The sequence below is a fragment of the Mustela nivalis genome (assembly GCF_964662115.1).
Source record: "Mustela nivalis genome assembly, chromosome: 1".
NCBI lineage: Eukaryota > Metazoa > Chordata > Mammalia > Carnivora > Mustelidae > Mustela > Mustela nivalis.
This window is the reverse complement of record NC_139020.1, coordinates 162,620,783-162,630,685: the sequence shown is the minus strand read 5'-3', so window position 1 is coordinate 162,630,685 and position 9,903 is coordinate 162,620,783. Positions and strand designations below refer to the sequence as shown.

The 9,903-nt window shown below is 48.0% G+C and overlaps 1 long non-coding RNA gene across 1 annotated transcript; it reads right to left on the bottom strand.

The window, feature by feature from the left end:
- Positions 1–2,215: 2,215 nt before the first annotated feature.
- On the bottom strand, positions 2,216–4,359 carry LOC309873196. Its single transcript, XR_014316230.1, has 2 exons — positions 3,675–4,359; positions 2,216–2,515 (listed from the first exon to the last, which is right to left on the bottom strand). It is a non-coding gene; the product is annotated as an uncharacterized lncRNA (long non-coding RNA).
- Positions 4,360–9,903: the final 5,544 nt, after the last annotated feature.

Sequence of the window (9,903 nt, the reverse complement as noted above, 5' to 3'; positions counted from 1 at the left end):
GGGTGAGAAAATCATGATAAGTGCTCACATCTCGCCTTCGTAAGCGCCACCGGGGGAAGCACTGTGTGATTGCTTCTTCTGTGGGGTCAGGGTGGCTGCTGCCTGGTCTTCCCAGGTTGAGTTCTCCCTTTACCAGCTCTCCCCCAAGGCCCTGGGTCTCTGTGACCTCTGGGCTCTCCAAACGCCTCATTAGCGCCTGCTGAGAGCAGAGCCAGCCAGCGAGGCTGGTGGCGGCTGTGCGGAGAATGCTTTTCATTGGAGCAGAGGGAAGTGGCAGCTAGGGGGTGGGGAGGCGTGGCGCCGGGGCTACTGGCCCTTTGTGTCTGAGTCTGATGACTCAAGGAACATCGCACTTCCGAGGATGTCATTGTCAGCGCAAAGCAGCGACTTCGACCCTGTAGGCTGGCATCAACCTTCCCACCTACGCTCATGATTTCCAAGCTCCAGACCCCAGTCCTTTTCGGTAGCCACCATTGTGCCACCATTAAAGCTGTATTTACAATAAACTCAGTTTTTACTCAATGTTCCTCCTAGTGGCCAAGAGAAGGTGGATCCAAACAGGAGGTCCCAGCAAGCTAGGGGGAGAGCAAGGATTAGCCACCCCCTCCTCCCCCCATCTCCCTGCTCTTAGCCCATGCTGGGTGGTAGGCAGAAATGCCCATTTGGTGTCAGACAAACTGGGGTGGAATCTGGCTCCACCTCCAGCTTTGGAGCCACGTGTCAAGCCAATCATTTTTATTCTCTGCACCCCAGGTTCCTCATCTATAAAGAGGAGGCAAATAATCATAGGTGAACCACCATTCTCCCTTCCCTTGCAGAGAAATCATTTCACAGCTCAGCTTTGGTCACATCATTCTCTTGCTCACAGCGTATAGCAATGTTCCCTTGGCCCTTTGTGATCTGGAAGTGGCCCATTGCTCCTGTCTTGGCTCCCTTCTCCTGCCCCCAACCAATCACACTGTATGGACTTTATTTTCTTAGTCCACACAATAGTACTTTGCCTGGAATTCTTCCTGCCTATCCTTTTGACTTGGAAAATCCCAGCTTCAAACTCAGCTCAGTACTTGCTCCTCCAGGAAGCCTTCTGTGACTTCCTTCCACACTGCGTCAGGCCGCTCCTCGGGGCTCACACCCACCAGAGCTGGATGGTCCTGGCCCTAGAATCCTGGGGTTCTACAGAGCAGTGCATCTCAAAGTGTGGTCCAGCATCACCTGGAAACTCCTGAGAAATGTAAATTCTCAGGTTCCACCTCCAGAACTACAAAATCAAAGACTCTGGGAGTGGGACCCAGCACTTTGTGCCATAGAAAGCTCTCCAGGAATTGCTGATGCTCCCGTTTGAAAACCCCTAGTCTAATCCAGTCGTCTGACACCATGCTAGACTTCTGCCCTTGAAGCACCCTGTTGCGCTATTAGTGGCTACATGGCCCCAAGTCCAGCACCTGCTGCAGAAGGGAGAGGCCCGGGCCAAGTGGCTGTCTCTCCAGGGTGCCTCCCGATAATGGAGTTGTTACAGATGAGATTTCCCCCCATCACATCCCCTTCTCCCACTTCCCGGAGACACCGGCCTGATTTCACATTTCTCTTATTGGCAAAAAAGGAATCTCAGCACTTGTCTCATTTACTTCTCATCAGCCTCTCTTCCATCCAGTCCTGCCAGGCTAGGGCCTGCTGAGTTTGAGGATCAAACTACTGGTCATCTCCCACTGCAAGGAGTATATTGCAAATTTCATGTGGCTCCTTGCAAACACACCAAATGTTGCCTGGAAAAATACTTCTTGTTTTCCCTTCTCTTGGCCAACACTCTGCCAGTGTGGTTCAGAAAGCCGTGAAGGTCTTAGGAGTCCAAATGTTTTCTGAATTAGTTTCTCCTCCCATTAGAAAAGTTGTTTCCCTCTAGCCTCCTCCTTCTACTTCTAAAATCCAGTCCTCTTTCATTCTGGGAAGTTCTTCTTGGGGTCTAACCCAACTCTTTCTTGCTGTCTCTGGCTCTAAACCAGCCTGTAATGTATAAAGAACAGGTGTTTTATCCCTGTTTTACAGCTCTGGAACTAGCGCAGGGCCAGGCATACAGTAGGCGCTCAATAAATGTTAGCATAGAAAATGAACAAGTGACTAGATTAGTAATGGCAAGATTTGATGAGTGAAAATGAACATTTACTTGGAGGATTACGTTAAGAGTCTCAGATACATTCAAACACCAGACAACTTTATGAGATCAATACAATTTTATTCCTGTTTTAAATATGAGGAAATCAAGGCTCAAGGAGATTAAGCAATTGGCCTAAGGTCACACAGCAATTTTGTGACAAAACCAGTATGTGAAGCCAGTATTTGAGTTAACTGTTATGACTGGGGACTGGCTTCCTGGACAGTCCCTTGCGTGCTGCTTTTCTGAGCCTCTGACTCTCATAGAAGCATCTAGCCTTTGGAGATTCAGACTGAGTGGGGGCAGGTCAGGGGCAGAGGCAAATTAGCTCCATACTTGTCCTTTGATGAAGGCTCCTGAAGACCGCTGTGGGGAGGAGGAGGAGGAAGGTGTTCAGGAGCTAAGCACACTGGAGGCGGGCGCTGGCATCAAAGACAGGTGCCAACACGTCTGTGAGCAAGAGCCCCCCTTCCCTGCTACCAGGCTCGGGCTTCTCTCAAAGCAAAGCTTCAAAACTAATGACAAGACAGCAAGAGACAGCACTTGCCTCCCCCTCCTGCCAACACACATGGTTGCTGACTTAACATGCCTCTCCCCACCTAAGCCTATCACCATTTCTAATATTTTATTGTATTTTTTAAAGTTAACCCTTTGAAGGTTTTACTTTTGAGAGAAAGAGAGAGCCTGCATATGCAAGCACAAGCGGGAGTGGGGTGGTGGGAAGGCAGAGGGAGAGCACCTCCCCCCTGAGCAGGGAGCCTGAGGCAGGACTCAATCCCAGGACCCCAGGGATTATGACTTGAGCTGAAGGCAGACATCTAACCGACTGAGACACCCAGGTGCCCCATTTTTAATATTTTAGATTTATTGAAGTAATAAATTAATGCATCACTTAAGAAATCATGTAATACACAGATACATAGAGCAAAAGTCGGAGTCTTCTGTTATAACTCTGCTCCTTGCAGCACCCCTCTTTCACAGTTTGGAGGTGGAGGCCCAGGGCACTGCCAGTGGGGGTGGGGAAGGATGCAGGGGAGATAATAAGAAGGTGCATTAACGGCAGTGTGACCACTACTTCAGGAAAATCCTTACAGGCTGCTCATGGGGTACATCCATTCCACACAGAACCTCTCAGGATGGACTGGGCCAGATGAGGAAGCTGGACTTCCAGTTTCCCACATCCCATACATGAGAGGTGGTGTTTCCCCACGTGGAAGAAGGGAATGCTTTAAAATGTACTGGATTATTGGGGCGCCTGGGTGGCTCAGTGGGTTAAGCTGCTGCCTTCGGCTCAGGTCATGATCTCAGGGTCCTGGGATCGAGTCCTGCATGGGGCTCTCTGCTCAGCAGGGAGCCTGCTTCCCTCTATCTCTCTGCCTGCCTCTCCATCTACTTGTGATCTCTCTCTGTCAAATAAATAAATAAATAAAAATCTTAAAAAAAAATGTAGTGGATTATTATTCAGGTATGGTGAGGTCAACAGAGGGAGAGAGGGCTGCCATTGGAAAGACAGTTTGTGGGGCACCTGGGTGGCTCAGTTGGTTAAGCATCCGACTCGTGATTTCAGCTCAGGTCTTGATCTCAGGGTGGTGAGTTCAAGTCTCTTCTTGGGCTCCCCTGGGTGTGGCACCTACTTAAAAGAAAAGGAAAAGGTAGTTTGCTACTCACAGTTTTCCCAAGAGGAAGGGGTACCCACAGGCACACAGGGCTGTGTGGTTAGGGCTGTATGGTAAACCACCCAAGTCTGTTGGGAGAAAATGTGAGCAGGAGACTACCCTGGTTTCTGTGAAGAGGAACTGGAAAGCAGGGTAAGCCTGTTTAGAATCTGGTTTGAGTAATTCCAGCTGACAGGCTCTGGGACATGGGGGCTGTCTCCAGCTGTGTGGTATCCAGCCCTGGGGAGACTAAGGCAGAGGGCTAGTGGCCCAGGGTATAAGAGCCCATAGAGAAAGGAAGTAATGGTGAGGTGAGGAAACAAAGGCAAAAGAAAGAAAATAAAATTTCCTTAGTACTTACATTTCACTGATAAGTCCTTGAAACAGGCAGAGTGACCTTTCTCCAGAAACTCACCTGCCTGCATGTTAACACTTTATTAAGGACAAAAGGCAATCTTAGCTTAAAAGTGTCCTGACCTCCAGGATCATATGAGTCTTTTTTAACATAGAAAAATTCCTTTGGGGCGGGGGCACCTGGGTGGCTCAGCTGGTTAAGTGTTGGACTCTTGATTTTGACTCAGGTCATTATCTCAGGGTTGTGAGATTGAGCTCTTCGCAGCGCTCCGCGTTCAGCCTGAAGTCAACTTCACATTCTTTCTGTTCTCTCCTTCCCCCTCCACTCCTCCCTGCTCTCTCTCTTCAAAATAAATAAATGAAATCTTTAGAAAAAAACTCCTTTGGAAATTTCCTTTATCTCTACCCCACCAAGATATATGTTGATAATAATCCCCCAAATGTATAGCATACTGAGATCCATCTAAAGGTTTTATTTTTTTTTAATTTTTTAAACTTTTATTTATTTATTTATTTGACAGACAAAGATCACAAATAGGCAGAGAGGCAGGCAGAGAGAGAGAGGAAGAGAAGCAGGCTTCCCGCTGAGCAAAAAGCCCGAAGCGGGGCTCGATCCCAGGCTCCCGATATCATGACCTGAGCCAAAGGCAGAGGCTTTAACCCACTGAGCCACCCAGGCGCCCCAAGGTTTTATTTTTTTAAAGATTTTATTTATTTATTTGACAGAGAAAGCACAAGTAAGCAGAGAGGTGGGCAGAGGGAGAGAGAGAAGCAGGCCTTCCACTGAGCAGGGAGCCGGGTGTGGGGCTCGATCCCCGGACCCTGAACCGAAGGCAGCTGCCTAACCAACTGAGCCACCCAGGCGCCCCTCGTGAATAGGTTTTATTCGACAATCATCAATGACCTTTTCCTAACAATAGCTAACAGGGATCAGACCTGGTTGTCCAATTACATTTATACCATCTGGCAAACAATGAATACTTTTTAAATATAAGTATGCATCAAATATATTGCCTATTAAAAACTTACACTGGAAGAGTGTTCAATGTTTATCTGACATTTGAATTGAACTAGCTGTGTTGTATTTTTGTCTACTAAATCTGGTGATCTTGTTCTAATTCCTTCCCTGTTTCCCTTCACAGGTGTTTTCCCCTAAAAATCTCTTTCATGCCTCATGTCATATGGGTGCCTGTTTCTCAAAGAACCCCAACTAATACATGGTGAGAATTAAATGAGAGAAAAAACCAGAACGATCACAGAACAGCGCCTGGTCCCTAGGAAGTAAACATTTGCTCTCAGCAGAATAAAATATTTAAAAAAACAAAAACAAAAGACATTTCATGAGAGGTGTGTGTATTTGTTTGCATGTTTTTGACTCATTCTGGAGGACATCAGGATTGGGGGTTGCTCCAGAAAGCAAGTATGAAAGCGAGATTCACTTTTCACTGCATGTTCATCTTGTTTAAAACCTATCAAAAAAACTAAAAAAACATTTAAAAATTATTTTGAATTGAATTATTCATTGCAGTTTTGTATCTTGGAGGCCAAATTGGGCAGGAAGCCTGAGTCAGAAGCCACTGTTCTGCTGAGATCCCACTTTGTTCTGAGAGGCACTAGCTTGGAGGTTGCTAGGGCTCCCACCAACTCCTATGTTTCTGAAGGCCCTTTTCCAAGGCCCAAGTTATTATGTCAACGCCAAACAATGACCTTTGATCCTGGAAGACCCTGAGGATCTCCCCACTCATCCTATCACAGTGCTCCTGACCCACCTAAGTTTTTCTTGGAAGGCAAGGAGATAGGCATGGAGGCAGGAGGTATCTCCTACCTTCTCTCACATTTTGCCTGCCAACAAAATAGGAAGCAGAGCTCATGTCAGGGAGTTGGGATTCCAGAAGGTCAGCATTCAAAGAGCCTTAAAGGTCAGGGAGTGTAGGAAAATTCTCCCCAACCTCCCTGACACCTGTTTCTTCATACTATGTTTGCACACCTCAAGTGATGGGAACCTCACTCCCTCAAGAGCAACTTTCCTAACCCGAGCAACTCTGCTGGGAAGAAGAGTTTGCTCTTTTCACTAAGATCTGGTACTATGTGACTGTTCCCTGATGCCCCTGTGGGTCATTGCTCTGGGCCCCCAGACCCTGTGAGCTTGCTGCAGGGGACCCCTCAGGATGATTCCTCCAGCTCATTAAGTCTGAGGCCTTCTTGGTCTCCTACTTTTCCTGGGCACACTAGCCCTAGCTCTTTTGTATGGTCCAGAACCTAGGAATGGGTTGGAGAACCAACATGTCTTCAGACAGCACCTGCTGCATCAAAACTCAGAAAAAATTTGTTTTTCGGGCTTGCCCTGGGTGAAGCCTGAGGAAACCAAAGTGTCCTACACAGAGGGCAGCAGGTCTCCAGTGTCCAGAATGCCAGGGGCCCCCAACTCTGTGCCTCTCCTGCTTGGACAGCACTGACATTCTCAGCCAAAGTTAGAGTCTGGCACTAGCATCTGTATCTGGGACACTTCCTTCTGTTAACCCATTCTTTTTCTATAAAAAAAAATGGGGGTGCCTGGGTGGCTCAGTCAGTTGAGTGTCTGCCTTGGGCTCTGGTCATGATCCCGGGGTCCTGGGAGGGAGTCCTGCATTGGTGGGGAGCCTGTGTCGCTCTCTCTCCCTCTGCCCCTCCCCACTGCTTGTGCTCTCTCGCACTCTCTCTCTCTCTCTCAAATAAATAAATAAAATATTTCTAAAAATACAAAATAAAAAAATAGAAAGTTCAGAAGATCCAGAGGTAGTTACTCTTACTACTTTCTTGTAGGTTTCCCTAGAGATATTCTAAGGATTTTCAGCATGCTTGTGCTGTCCTTGACTTGGGAGTTGTCCCCTAGCCTTCCTTGATGTGCAGTTCTGGAAGGTGGCCTCTATTTCCTGATCCCATGCACCCTTGAACCCTCGGGTGACTCTATCCTGCTCCCTCCCTCCCTGGCTCTGCACAAAAGGATTTTGTGTGGCATATGGGTTTAAGTTTTAATAGTTTGGCTCTTATTTATGTGTGTATTAAAGGAAACAGACTTGTACATTCAATCCATTACTTCATATCTTCTTAGAACAAGATTAAAATTTTAAAGTGAGTAGTAGTCAAAGTAACAGGCAGTTTGTAGACAAGGCAAAATTGCTTGGGGGAACACACGACTACTCAGAAACCTGGAAATATTGCTGTCGATTATAGAAAGGGGGTGGGGTCAGGAAAGTGAGATCCTTGCTTCATGCCAGGAGAAAGCCCACCTCCTGGGGTTGGTAAAGGAAGGCAGAGGCTCTGGGGCTGTGATTCTCCATCTTGTTGGACCTGGGTGGCTCATGGATGGTTCATGGGTGGCTTAGTCGGTTAATCCGGTTAATCCTCTGACTTCAGCTCATGATTCTGGAGTCCCTCATGGGCCTCCCTGCTCAGTGGGGAGCCTACTTCTCCCTCTCCCTCTCTGTGCACTCTCTCTCTCTCTCTCAAATAAATAGATAAAATCTTTAAAAAAAAAAAATCTTGCTGACCATCAGAATCAGGTGGAGAGTATTAAAGATAGATCTCGATGTCCAGGCTGCATTCCAGATCAATGGGAGGTTGCAAGACAAGCATCTGCCTTCTTTAAGTAGGACCAGGGACAGGTGAGTGGTTCCCAGAGCTCCCCACACCCCGCACCAGCCTCTGCCACCTCTCTCCAGAGAAGTACAATGTCGCAGGACCCCTGTTGGTGGGAGAAGCCCGCGGTCTCCCACTCTGGTGGGATTTACAGGACTCGGGGGACTCAACTAAGTTCGGGGAGACGTTGGTCAGCTTACATAAGCTCTGCTCCACGCTCCATATTAGCAGTTAGCAAGGGGAAGCTATTTAAAGCAGGCAGCTGGGAGGCATGTGGGAGGCCACTGGGTCTGGCACATGGGCTCAGGGCGCAGGCAGAAGATGATGCCCCAAATTCTGATCCTCAAAGTGCCACACAGGCTACACAAAAATAGGAGCGGAGCGCAGTGGCCAGACAGCATGGGGGCGTGGAGGAGGCTCTAATTAAAATGCTTAAGGCGCTTGGTGATATTCTTATTTCTCTCTCATCCCTACGTACTCTCTTCTGCTCATGCAATTGAAGGTCATTCATAATTCATTAATTCAGCAAATAACTCCTGGGCCAGGTCCTATCCAGGGCACTGGGGGATAATAACACAAATAATAATAGCTTGCATTTATTGAATACCAACTTTGTGCTAGATACTGTTCTACGTACTTGTCACATGGTCTCACGCAATTGCAGGTGAAGAAACGCATGCACAGAGGGGTCGAAGAACTTGCTCAAGTTCTCACCAATAGCATGTGGCTGGTGTATGAGTAAGACAGCTTTCCTTCCTTCGAGAAGCTCACAGTCTAGTGGAGTGAAGGCCTGGGAAACTTGTGACTGGGGTCTACCGGAGATGAAGTACCACCTCTGTGTAGGGGGGAGGGTGAAGGGTGGAGGGGAGGACAGACCTTTGAAGCAGGTTCTTTTTTCTTTTTTAAGATTTTATTTATTGGGGATCCTAGGTGACTCAGTCGGTTAAGCATCTGCCTTCGGCTGGGGTCATGGTCCCAGGGTCCTGGGATTGAGCCCTGCATGGGATTCCCTGCTGAGTGGGGAGCCTGCTTCTCTCTCTTCCTCTCCCCCACCAAGCTTGTGCTCTCTCTCTATATCTCAAATAAATACATAATAAATAAATCTTTTAAAAAAGATTTCATTTGACAGAGAGAGCACGCACGTGCTTATGAGCATGGAGGGGGGAGGGGCAGAGGAAGAGGGTAAGGAGAAGCAGGCTCCCCACTGAGCCGGGAGCCCAATGCAGGTCTCAATCCCAGGACCAGATGATCATAACATGAGCTGAAGGCAGACGTTTAACCGATTGAGTCACCCAGATGCTCTGAAATGGGTTCTAAAGGCTGACTAGGAGTTAACTAGGCTTAGAAGCAGTAGTAGAAAAGGGAAGGGCATTTCAGGCAAGGGAATGGCATGTGCAAAGAAGAGGCGGCAGGAAAACAGCACAGTTATGCTGTAAGTAAAAAGCAGTCTGATATGAGTGTGGGAAAGATACTATTCACTGCCTTAAACCTGTGTCTGGAACAGACCAGGAATGGCATCCTGCAGGAGGCTGGGAAGTGTGCTGCGGTCCCAAATTCTAGGTTCTCAGTTTCAAGAAACAACCAGTGTGCTTTCAGATAAAGGGAAAGGGAGACCTGGGTGTTCTCTTGTGTCTGCTCTGTCATGAGACGGGGTCCAGTGAGGAGGGGGCCCCTGGAGGCACCACATGGTTAGCCTTTGCCCTGTTTCTCATGTCAGCTTATTCAAGAGAAGACCTGGTTTTTCAGATGACCTGTCCCCAGCTTGGGCTCTGCCCTGGAACACACCCACAGTGGGGAAAAGAGAATGTACAAGAGCCTTTCAGTTGGGAGGACCCAGACTTCTGTGCTGGCTCCATAAGCCACTTAACATCTGGGAGCCTCAGCTTCCTGGTGAGTGAATTGGTGATGAATGTCTATCTTTTTTTTTTTTTTAAGATTTTTTTTTTTTTAATTTATTTAGTCAGAGAGAGAAAGCGAGAGCGAGCACAGGCAGACAGAGTGGCAGGCAGAGTCAGAGGGAGAAGCAGGCTCCCCGTGGAGCAAGGAGCCCGATGTGGGACTCGATCCCAGGACGCCGGGATCATGACCTGAGCCGAAGGCAGCTGCTTAACCAACTGAGCCACCCAG